The following is a 13,024-nucleotide window of genomic DNA, read 5'->3' on the forward strand; positions in this document are numbered from 1 at the left end:
ATATTTATTATCTAAATTATAAACTGGTATTCGTAAATTTTGCTTTATAAAATTCATTTTTACTTTATACTACAATTCAAGGTTAGTTGAGGGGTATATATAGAGAATGCACTCAAGAGAGTGAGTCAGTCAGTTTAAATCATGATCATAATAGTGATTGATTCTCGTATTGGTGATTTGACAGAAGAGGAATTAAAGTATGTACCAAAGGTGATTCTTACAAAATATTATTCACATGAAATAAAATATTTGTGGAATCGATTACCTGACCATATAAAATATGATAATGAAATTATAGAATATCGTTCGTGTACAAAACATTATAATCAACCGTGGTCACGAAGTCATATTGATGGTCCTACACCAGCTGTAAAAGATTGTCGTGAATGTCAAATTTTAAAACAAAAGGAAAAAGAGGTAGAGGACTAGTTAATAGTGTTATTAATGCTCTTCCATTTGAATTACATATACCTGGGTATCAATTTTGTGGACCAGGTACACATTTAAACAAAAGATTGACAAGAGGAGACAGTGGTGTTAATCAACTTGATGTTGCTTGTAAAGAGCATGACATTGCATATTCAAAAAACAGTGATCTGAAACAGCGACACGAAGCTGATCGAATTCTTGCTGAAAGTGCAAAAAAACGTATAACTGCTAAAGACGCTAAATTTTCAGAACGTGCAGCTGCTTTAGCTGTCTATGGAGCAATGAAAACAAAAAGAAAATTTGGTATGGGTGTTGTAAAGAGGAAGAGAAAGAAGAGAATTATTCCAAGTGCAAAACGAGGAGGATTTTTACCATTTTTAGCACCTATTTTAGCAGGTCTTTCAGCCGTTGGATCATTAGCTGGTGGTGCTGCTAGTATTAGTAAAGCAGTGAATGATGCTAATGCAGCACGAAAACGATTGGAAGAATTAAAACGTCATAATAAATCAATTGAAGGACAAGGACTTTATTTGGCTCCCTATAAGAGAGGTCGTGGATTAAGAAAACAAATAAAAAAACAGAGGAAGAAGAAAAAAAAATGACGTAACAACCAATATATATCTGGAGAAAATGTTAAAAAATTTACCAGGATTTCGAGGTGTTTATATGCGTACAAATCTACCTAAAAAAATTCGTAAGAAAGAATGTGCAATTGTAAATTTGGATAATAAAGAAGGATCTGGTACTCATTGGGTTGCATATATAAAAAATGGAGATAATATTAAATATTTTGATTCGTTTGGAAATTTAAAACCACCGAAAGAATTAATAGATTATTTTGCTGAAAATACAAAAATCGTATATAATTATAAGCAATATCAGCATTATTCTGAAAAAAATTGTGGTCATCTTTGTATTAAGTTTCTTCGTGAAAATATATAGAACTATCATAATATATTTCTTCAGTCTCCTTAAAATGTCCATAACGTTAACATTAAACGATACAAACTCACAGCTAGAATCTTATTATTTTCCATCTATTGAATTGGAAAATGATGAAGATTATGAACTTGGTTTAATTAGTTTTGAAGCTTTTAATTCTATACCAAATATTGACGCAGCTAACGATAAATTTTATTTCGATAATTTGAATATAGATATCCCTCATGGTTCGTACGAAATAGAAGCATTGAATGATTTTTTACGTGAGTCACTGTCAGCAAATGAGGTAAATCCAGACAATATTGAGAATTATCCAATTACAATACGTGGTAATAATACAACTTTAAAAAGTGAAATCTTCTGCATTTATGATATACATTTTGAAAAATCCAACAGTATCGGATCTTTACTTGGATTTACTAAACGTACAATTTTGGCAAACAAATGGCATAAATTAGACTTTCCTACTAACGTTAATAAAGTGAACATTTTGCGAATAAGCTGTAGTATTACAACAGGAGCCTATAGCAACGGATCGTTAGTGCACCCAATTCATGAATTTGCACCAATTGTACCACCTGGGTATAAAATTGTTGTGGTACCACCAAATGTAATATATCTCCCGGTAACTCAAAAAATTATAAATCATTTAATTATACGTATTTTGGATCAAAATGATAATTTAGTTAATTTTCGTGGTGAAGAAATTACTGTTCGATTACATATTAACCCATTAACGTCCAAAATGTCAAAATTTCTTGCACGTTTTCAAAGTGATTTTTTCCTATGTAATTGGCGTTGAAAAAATTCTTGAACCACATATTCTGATGTAAAATTGCATGCTCTTTCAGAATCCGTTGCCAGAATCATGATAAAACTCACAGGAAAAGAGATATGCTCGATTGAAACATAAAAAACACCTAAATTTTCGAAAAAAAAAATTTTTAGGATTTTTTTTCGAAGTGTTACGGTGAAGATATCACCTTGCGACCATGATCAAAGGTGATCATGGGAGTTGAAGTTTAACAGGGAATTTTTTTGTTGACCTTGAACCATCGCTTCTTTACAAAATGGCGGAAAAAACGAATTTTTTTTTTCAATCTTCATCAACTTTTTTCTCGAAATCTATGGTCTTTAGAAAAAAATTCAAAAAATCAAAAATGCCTTAGAATTGCTCGAGGAACATTCTCAAATTTTTTCAGAATTTTTTGAGACAATTTTTGATTTTCTGGGAAACTTGTGAAATGGAATTTTCAAAAATTGTCTCAAAAAATTCTGAAAAAATTTGAGAATGTTCCTCGAGCGATTCTAAGGCATTTTTGTTTTTATGAATTTTTTTCTAAAGACCATAGATTTCGAGAAAAAAGTTGATGAAGATTGTAAAAAAAAATTCGTTTTTTCCGCCATTTTGTAAAGAAGCGATGGTTCAAGGTCAACAAAAAAATTCCCTGTTAAACTTCAACTCCCATGATCACCTTTGATCATGGTCGCAAGGTGATATCTTCACCGTAACACTTCGAAAAAAAATCCTAAAAATTTTTTTTTTCGAAAATTTAGGTGTTTTTTATGTTTCAATCGAGCATATCTCTTTTCCTGTGAGTTTTATCATGATTCTGGCAACGGATTCTGAAAGAGCATGCAATTTTACATCAGAATATGTGGTTCAAGAATTTTTTCAACGCCAATTACATAGGAAAAAATCACTTTGAAAACGTGCAAGAAATTTTGACATTTTGGACGTTAATGGGTTAATAAAAATTATGTAGAAAATGCAGGTTGGTGTCATGATGCTTTAAAATATACAATGAGTGGTAAAAAATTATTTTTTAATTTTTGTGTACCATTACGAATGTTATTGGGATTTTGCGAAGATTACAATCACATTGTAATAAATGCCCGACACGAATTAATACTAATTCGATCTCGAAACGATTTGAATTCTCTCTTTTCTGGGTATGATAAACCCAAAGTTAACGCATCGATTGAATTAACTAAAATTCAATGGAAAATACCGCATATTACATTGGAGGAAATGAATAAATTAGCAATTCTACGTTTTGTTGAAAATGGAAATGTTGTTACTATGAACTATCGAACTTGGGATTTATATGAATATCCTCTTTTACAATCATCAACCAAACATACTTGGGCTGTGAAAGCATCTACTCAACTGGAAAAACCACGTTTTATAATATTAGCATTACAAACAAATCGAAAAGATCAAATATCAAATCAATCTCATATTTTTGATCATTGTAATATATCAAACGTTCGTCTCTATCTTAACTCTGAATCATATCCTTACGACAACTTAAACATAGATTTTGATAAAAATAACTATAGTTTGTTATATTTAATTTATTCAAAATTTAAATCTGTTTATTATGGATTACAAGAGGATAATTTATTAACTCTTAATAAATTTAAGAATATAGCGCCTTTAGTTGTCATTGATTGTTCACGTCAATTTGAATCCATTAAGAATGGTACTGTTGACATTAGAATAGATTTTGAATGTAAAAAAGATATACCTTTGAATACTAGCGCTTATTGTTTAATTTTACACGATCGTATAGTTGAATACAATCCACTAACTAATATTGTTAGAAAAATTACATAATAAATTATAATTTTACACAATAAAATTAATGAAAAATAAAAAATTATTAACAATAAGATTAAGAATAGGGGGAGACATCTTCGTAGAATGTGTATTGTCTAGTACCTGAGAGAGAGAGAGAGATTTTAAATAAAATATTAAAAAAAAATAATTGTAAAAAAAATGTAATTTTTAAATATATTTTGTATATTATCAAAAAAATGAATAAATAAATTAAGATTTTTTTTTTAATTATAAAATAATAGTTTTTATTACAAATTATCCCACAGTTTATAACGTATACTAATTTATAATACAACACTATATTTATATAAAACAATTATTATTAAATACACTAAAATCATTTTTTCACTTAAAAATTGTTTACATATAATTTGTTCTAGAATATAATACAATTGGTTTTAAATAAAAATATAAAATTTCATTTTGTACAATAGAATATTTGTTAAAAATTGTATGTTTTTCAATCAATTCAAGAAAACAATTTTTAAACTTAGCAGAACGAGCAATTTTTACAAAATCCTGAAATGTTTGTAAAACTGTATCCAAATTAAATTGTAACCATTGGGTTGTAATATTAATACAACGATAAAGAGATAACATATTTTGACAAATTTTACTTGATACATAAATAACACTATTTACTTGATTAAATTTAACTTTTTTTCCAATTCCATCAATTTTATCCAACAATTCTATTGATGTATCATCACTAAGTAGATGAAGAGTTGGTGTAGGTATATTATCAAAAAATTTATAAATATATTCACGATAATTATAGACCTCATTCCATGTTTCTTCGGAAAATTCAATGAAGTCATTTGTTGCAATGTGACTAAGGATGATTGATATAGTAGCTTTTTGAATATTTGAAATTTAAATCAAGAGACACGGTAGTGTCTCGACGGCAAGTACATATAAAAGTAGATAATGACATGTCTATACCGCCGAGCACTACCGTTAACTTATACAGTAGGTTTGGCCGCCTCAATTTTCAAACCGAGTTATTTCCGTGAATGATCCACTTTCATGATTTAAGTAAAGCTTTCCTTAAACTAGTTTGGAACAAGCTTTCATTTAAAACCATGAACATTAAAAACGGTTCATGCAATCCAGAGATCTCATACTGAGTTAGCTATATATATATCGAAAATTGAGATTCTTCTCTTTCATAATCTTCTTCTTCTTCTTCTCCAGCCAGAGTGTATGTCTCGGGCTGAAGTTGGCTGCTTAATGTAGGTTTAGTGACGTCAGTAGACGTAAACGTAAATATAGTTGCACACAATCGTAAACAGTGTGTCTGTGTGTATCTCCTAGATATATGATTTACTTCGTTTATTACGGTAAATCAGGTTAAGCTGCAAGATTGACAGTATTAAGCTTAAAACAATTTGAACCTAATTATGAAATAAATAAATGGAAAAACATGATTAGGCTGTTCTTATTTAAATTTGATGAGGTTATACTCATTAAAAGGATTTTTAACTACATAAAGGAATCAACAGATTAGATAAGTATAAAAATGAATTTTATGATACAAAATGTAATATATTTTCTGGTACTTTGTGTGATTTTATTGCAGATTAAATAGTGATGTGTTTATTATCTGACTGCTAAGGGTCGAGCTGTGTGGAGTGAAAGATTAAAATATAATATACACCGTGTCTCTTGATTGCTGAGGATGAAACTACGTGGATTGAGTTGCTGAGGATAGAGCTGACTGGATGAAGTAAGATTAATATTTATATATTTTTAACACAGCCAAAAAGAAGTATACTGTCAACATTTATGTGCATCGGTGATTATCCAGAGTATATATAAATTGCAAGAAATTTTTAAGGTATTTGAAAACCATATGCTAAACTTCCAGGTATTGAAATCATTAACAAAATACATTTTTAGTTGTTTCTTCTCTTTAAACCGATGTGGGTTTCATCTGTCCGATAGGTTATACCTTTGTCAAGAATTAGCAGCATAAATGTGACAGTAATTGGTGCTAAAAAGAAATGTGGTATGCAAAACGACAATGTCAGCTTTAATTATATGCTGGATTGTAGTTTATTTAAAGCTTTGCGAATTGCTTGTCCAGTCATGCCCCTGTATCACCCCAAGCAGCTGATGGAGTTACTGAAGTTTCGCAAAATCAGATGTTGGTAAAAAGTTAAATGGAATGATTCATGTTTCTTTAAAATATTATTTTCTTTGAAAATTTGAGATTTTTAAATGATGAATTTGATTTTAGGTTTACTCAGATGTTATCATTTAGTATTTTACAGTCACTGTGCAAGTGTATTATAGCAAATAGTAATACTTGTGCTTTGACTTAAATACATTTGGTACAATTGAATTAAAAATCCAAGGAGGAAGGTTCGCACACATACTGACTATTGGAGTTGAATCAACAATTGGGCTTTTCACTCCTGCATTCTGGTACTAGAAACAGGCAAAGATGCAAGCATTGAAAGATTGGCAAAGTAATAATAAGCCAATATTCAGAAAAACGTCATCCATTGCTCGGCCATAATTTAAGGATGAGACTCATTGGATGAAGTTCTGTAAAATTGAATTAATAACTGTTGATTGTTTTCCTCTGCTACCTATGCTAGTATTCTAGGCCAAAGGCAGTATACTGGTCATTGGTATGGATGAAAAAATGCACGTTTATTCTCAATTGAAACTCAGTCCAAAAATTAATGGTTTCCACTTCATTTTGCAGCTCCAGAAATCCGACCAGTTTCAACAATGTATAGATATTAGCGAAACGAACACACATTTGACGACTTTGGCACAGGAAATGTTATAAGGACGACTCGCCAATGTATCTCCTATATCACCTTTGTCAAGAATTAGCAGCATAAATGTGATATTAATTGGTGCTAAAAAGAAGCGTGGTATGCAAAACGACAATGTCAGCTTTGAATATATGCTTGATTGCAGCTTATTCAAAGCTTTGCGAATTGCTTGTCCAGTCTTGCCCCAGTATCAACTCAAGTAGTTGATGAAACTAGTGAAGTCTAGCAAGGTCAGATGGTGGTAAAAAGTCAAATGTTGATAAACAGAAAATGTAAATTAATTAAAACATACATTTTAATTAATTATTTTTATATGTTGATAGTATGTTTATTGATTATGAAAAAGTTAATCAATCTTTTATTATAGTGAAACTGAAAACATTAAACAAGTAGCCGGGGCATTAATTATGAAGTTCATTTGTGCAGAATGCATTACAAATATCAATAAATTCAATGTGTTGACTGTGATATTTTTTCAATGTTAATATATATTATTTTATTAGTTAAGCGCTGCTGTTTCAAAAAATGAGAAGTGTGGAAATTTTCTTTAAATTCTGTAGAAAAATTAAAAAAATTATTTAATGTTTTAAATATTATACTCTTATAAAACGTTATGAAATCCCACAAAAAACAGACTTCGCCTGTAAAAAATGGCGGCAAGTACATAAACCATTTAGCATAAATAATATAGTAAAATTATCCAATTAAAAAAGTAGTGAAATCCAAATATTAGGCAAGTGTATTTTTTCACCTTAGCAAAAGTTAAATTTTTGAAAAAAAAAGGAACAACAAAGTTACTTGCCGGGCCCGTAATGTCCATGCACAGTGAGAAATAGAATCGTCTGTGGTTCGGCTAATTTCACTCTGTATTTTAACATGAAATTTGCTGTACTACGCTATAGCTGAATCTCACACACGATTCAATTTCCCACTGTGCATGGACATTACGGGCCCGGCAAGTAACTTTGTTGTTCCTTTTTTTTTCAAAAATTTAACTTTTGCTAAGGTGAAAAAATACACTTGCCTAATATTTGGATTTCACTACTTTTTTAATTGGATAATTTTACTATATTATTTATGCTAAATGGTTTATGTACTTGCCGCCATTTTTTACAGGCGAAGTCTGTTTTTTGTGGGATACCAATTTCCAAATATTCATAATCATTTGAAGTTAATGGATATCGCCTTCCCAGAATAAGAATCGGTTTCCTTTAAACAAATATATGTGTAATTAATAATAAGAAAGACAATTTAAAAACTTTTTTTACTTACTCTCGAGGAACAGCGTTCATGCTTGATGATTAAACGATTACTGACTAATTTTTAAAGAAATTTCTATTGTCTTATAATTCATTTTTCTTATTCTGATCAATTTTATACTTTTGCACTTCGGCAAATGAATTAAATCTCTTAACACGTCCAGAATCGAAGGATACTCCTTTCATACTTTGATATGATTCATCATTAAAATCATTATTATATTCATCAACATTATTATCATTATTAGCATCATCGTTTAAATAATTTCCTTTAAGATAATGATAATGGTTGATATCATCCCCATAAAATGTTAACATCCTTACCATAAGAGTTTTTAATTTTTCACCTAAAGTGATACTTGAACATTCAATATTAAATAATGATAAATCAAATTTATCTGACTTTACAGTTATACCCATGAATTCATCATAGGCTTTATACATATCATTTTGTATTATATAAATTTTTCCATTTGTATATTTGAATAATGTAAAGTTTTGATAAAAATTTATTTCAGTTTGAAAGACTGATTCAACTGTGGTGAATTTGTGGGGTTTTAATACTTCACAACTGGACAATTCCATCACATAATTAGGAGTATAAAAAATATACACTTTTTCAGAATTTATTAAAACAGCTGCTTTAACACCATCATATTTAACATAATTACCTGATAATTGTTGATATGATCTTCGATATCCTGATTCTAATTCTCTAGTAAGAGCATCAAATATATATATATATATTGTTCGAGATTGGGAGGAGCAGAAAATGTTGCGAAATAGATTCCGCATTTCTCTGTTATATCTCCCATCTCTATTGCGCTCACAATAGACGGCTAGACCGACAGCGTCTAGCCGCTCTATCTGTCCCTCTCTCCGCGGCGCGCTTGCGCGTCTTCTGGCCCTGGCGCAGCGTTGCCAAGTCCGCCATTTTGAATTACACTACGCTGCATAGTAAGTGACGAGAACAAAATATACTACTCTACGTGGTATAGCAAGTGTCTAGACTACAAACTGTAGTTTCAACTGGAAGTATACCTAAGATGCGTTCGAGAATGAATGACTAAATATGATTGGTCAATTTGGAAGGACGTTGACCAATCATGAAAAGTCACTTGCAAGTTAAAAGATTTCGATTACCGTACCTGCAAAACTGATGATTTGTGCCGAAAATCGTATGCCAATTAACTGAGTACACATAAAATCATATTATTAATTACTTAGGATGAAGAGTAATGTCTTTTATGGAAGTTTCAATCGAGAAAAATTTATCTTTGTTAAGACTTTGATAAGCTGAAATTCCATTTTAACAGGATCGGTCTTTGGCGTCTTGGCTAGCTTCGTTGGCTGTATTAGCTGCTATTTTCGTCATTAATATGATGATGCATATAACAGAAACTCAATAAAATAATAATATGATGTATAGTTTTTCAAAGTTTAGGAAGTAACATAAGCTCTCATTTAAAAATTATTCAACCGATCTTGATTAAATTTTCAACAGTGCTTCATAATATTAATAATTTTTGTATGAAATCTAGCTATTTGTTTTTATATATTTATAAATAAAATATTATTTTTATGCAATGAAAATGAGATGAAGAAAAACATTGTAAGAATAAACATTATTTATTTAAAAGCATATAACTTTTTTACAAATTTAAAGAATTTTCAAATATCGAAGATTCAAATAAAAACTATAGATTAAGTTACAAATTTATATATTCTTTTTAAATTTAAGATAATAATTGTAATATCAGTAAATTACGCAATTTTGAGAAACGGGCGTTACATCAGCATAAAGTATTCTGAATCTTCATCGGAAACACCTTCATTTTCATTATCTGTATTTGATGTATTAAAATGTACATGCTTTGATTGCAATGATCTATCATATCTGCGGATGGTTCAAATAATTTACAAGTACCACTATTCTTAACACATTCCCACGCAGTCAAATTATTTTTTAATGTAGTTGTCTTCATTTTGTTCCTGTTTTTCGTTTTCGTTAAATTAACTTTACTAAAAAGTCGTTCGCACTCAGCGTTTGAATGAGGTAAGCAAAGCAAGTTTAAAACAAATTGAGATAAATTCGTGTACTTTTGTAGGTCCATAATATCATCATAATTTAATAATTTAACCCAAAAAACATCTATTAACTTTTCATTTGTAATGTCGAGTGGTAGCTGTGCGAAAGGTAGTAGACGCCATTCATCATCTACTGATTGCCTGGTGAAACAGGAAGAATCTAAATTACGAGGAAACATTTCAAAAATAGAAGTTAATGTTGGTACCGTTACATGAAATTGGGGATCAATAGATTTGTGAGGAATAAAACATTCCAAATCTCTCAAACGTAAATCATTAAAATCAAAACGTTTTTATAACTCTTTGCTTGCTTCTTTTAAAAAATTAAACGTATTCAGACGAAAATTCTGTACATGTTCCGCTTGTTGTATTATCTCGGGTTTCTGCAATTCGGTATTTACCTTTAAACCTAAATAAATTTCATTTATTGGTAGAAAATGAAGCTCGTTATCAGGATCTATGTCCTTCACATTCGTGCTGAGAACATAGCTATTGTCCATATAACAAATTAGAATATCTTTAAATAATGCTGCTGCTTGATTGTAAAGTAATGGAATAATAACTTTTTCAGACTGAAATAGTCAATTAAATTTTGTAAATTTTGGTAATACCCATTTTAAGAACAAATAATAACATTTCACGAATGGATGAGTTATGGATGAGTAAATTATCTCTGCTGCTGGTAAATGCTGTTCTTCCCACAACTGTGTGAAATACATTTGAAGAGGCTCCCATTGCTCTAAAATTCGATCTACAACTGCTTTTAATGAAAGCCATCGCGTTTGAGCACTATATAACATTTTATGCACTTCAGCATCCAACAAAATGTGAAATTCCTTAAATTGGTGTTGCCGCTTACTACTAAGTTTAAAAAAATTATAAATATTGCGCCCTAAATCTTCACATTCACGTGGTAATGTTTTACAAGCATAATTCGCACATCAATGTGCAGTATGACATATGCACTTCAAAATAGTAATATTAGGACAATCATTTCTAAATCTAGACGCTACTGAATTATGTGAACCCATCATACTATTGCATCCATCTCAACCAAATCCGGTTATATTTTCTAAAGGAATGTTGCAAACAGTGAATGAATTAATAATATTGTTATATAAATTTTCTGCTGTTTCATTGCTATCTTCATCTCTATAAATTTCAATTAAATCCCATAAGGCGCAACGAATACGTTGTATTTCTGCATCGAAAAATCTAACAATAATGCAAATTACTTTAACATTGGAGACGTCTGTACTTTCGTCTGTCATTATACTGAATTTGCGTTTTTGTAAAGTAATACATAATTTATTATTATACGAAGATGCTATTACACCTGTCATCGCGGTTAATTTTGTTCTTCCCAAACGTAACATTTTGCAAACATCTACATCCTGAAAACAATGTTTTAATAGAGGTATTAGATGATCTACTATACGATACGCTATGTTATGTTCTGCAAAGAATCCTGTCAAAATTAATTCAATTCTTGTTACTTTTTTTTGAATTTCTAAAGCAGTTTCCACGGTGTCCAAACTATTTGTGCTACTTGTACGCCTCATCAAATCCAAATGTTTCTTACTTCGAGTGTGTTTTCGTAATGTATGATAGTGCGCCGAAATGGAAGATTCGCACATAGAGCATAATGCTTTCTTGTTGGAAGCGTGAGGCTGAAGCCAATCTTTCAAAGCAGGATCCGTTTCCCAAATCTTTCAATACGTTTGACCCCTGCTTTCAGACAGGGCATTTACTGAAAATTCTTGCTCAGCTTCCATTATCAAAATACTTTAAAGAAATATCAACGAAATTGTTACAAATTTAAAAATTAAAGAATGTTAGTAGAAGCGACGAAGAGAGATTTTATGTAACAAACTTACCCCTATTTTACTGATATATGCTTCAAATGTATTTCACAGATGTTATTGATAATCCACTAATCGAACACTTATTTAATTCGAACAAAGGACGGTTTTACGATACTTTGCTTTACCGCTACAGCTCGTTTTAATCTGGGGATTAAACCATAAACCGTATTTCTTTGGATTACAAAGAGATTTTTATTATTGATGATTTGTATATTCGAGATACCGTCTGTGTCACTAAACGTAATTGGAATGAAGATGGTAGTTGAATGATGTAGTTTAATTTAAAGCTTATATTTTGCTTTATTTATCACTTTTACTATTTTTAGAAATGTTTTCACACAATTACACTAAACTTCACCAAAGAAATCAGTAAATGAAGAAATTAATTTAAAATAATTATCGATTTTCGCTGATATGCTTAGAGCAAAAACTTAAAAAACAAGATCAAAGACGAAACAGACAAAAAGACATTGCCTAATGGCTAACGAGGGCTTTTAATGAATTATCCCTCCTTGAGAAGAAAATGAAGGGGTCCATCGTCCACCCTGTGGACCAATCAGATCTTCAGTTTAGCGAATGTTGTTCCTTTGCTGAGGAAATTTTTGGTACATCGAGTAGGGAAGGCTAAGGATATTTTTTCTGGACGGGAAGTACTTCTTTTACGTCACAGGAAGATTTTTCCCAAAAACAAAGTTGGTGATAGCAGGATGTTTGCATCGCAGGATGGGTTTTCGTAGATAGTCATAAAAAAAGAGAAACTCCCGGGTGGCTTATTTGCACCGCAGATGGATTTCCTCGTATGTAAAAAAAGATGTCTGAAAAGGGTAAATTGTATAGATAGTTCTTGGTTTATTGCTCTATAAGGGATAATTCAGGTAGAGAAGGTATAGGGATGCTCTCTTTGCACCCAGGATAGGAATGTTTACTCCAATGTATATTCTATTTAAAATCTATGTTTTAATATAGTTATATCAATAAGTTAAGTTCAATGTCTACCTGATATTCAAATATCATTGCTTTATTTTTTAT

Source organism: Prorops nasuta, unplaced genomic scaffold (genome assembly GCF_024137725.1).
Source record: "Prorops nasuta isolate Cenicafe-Biocafe unplaced genomic scaffold, Cenicafe_Pnas_1.2 PNAS00023, whole genome shotgun sequence".
In the NCBI taxonomy this organism is placed as follows: domain Eukaryota; kingdom Metazoa; phylum Arthropoda; class Insecta; order Hymenoptera; family Bethylidae; genus Prorops; species Prorops nasuta.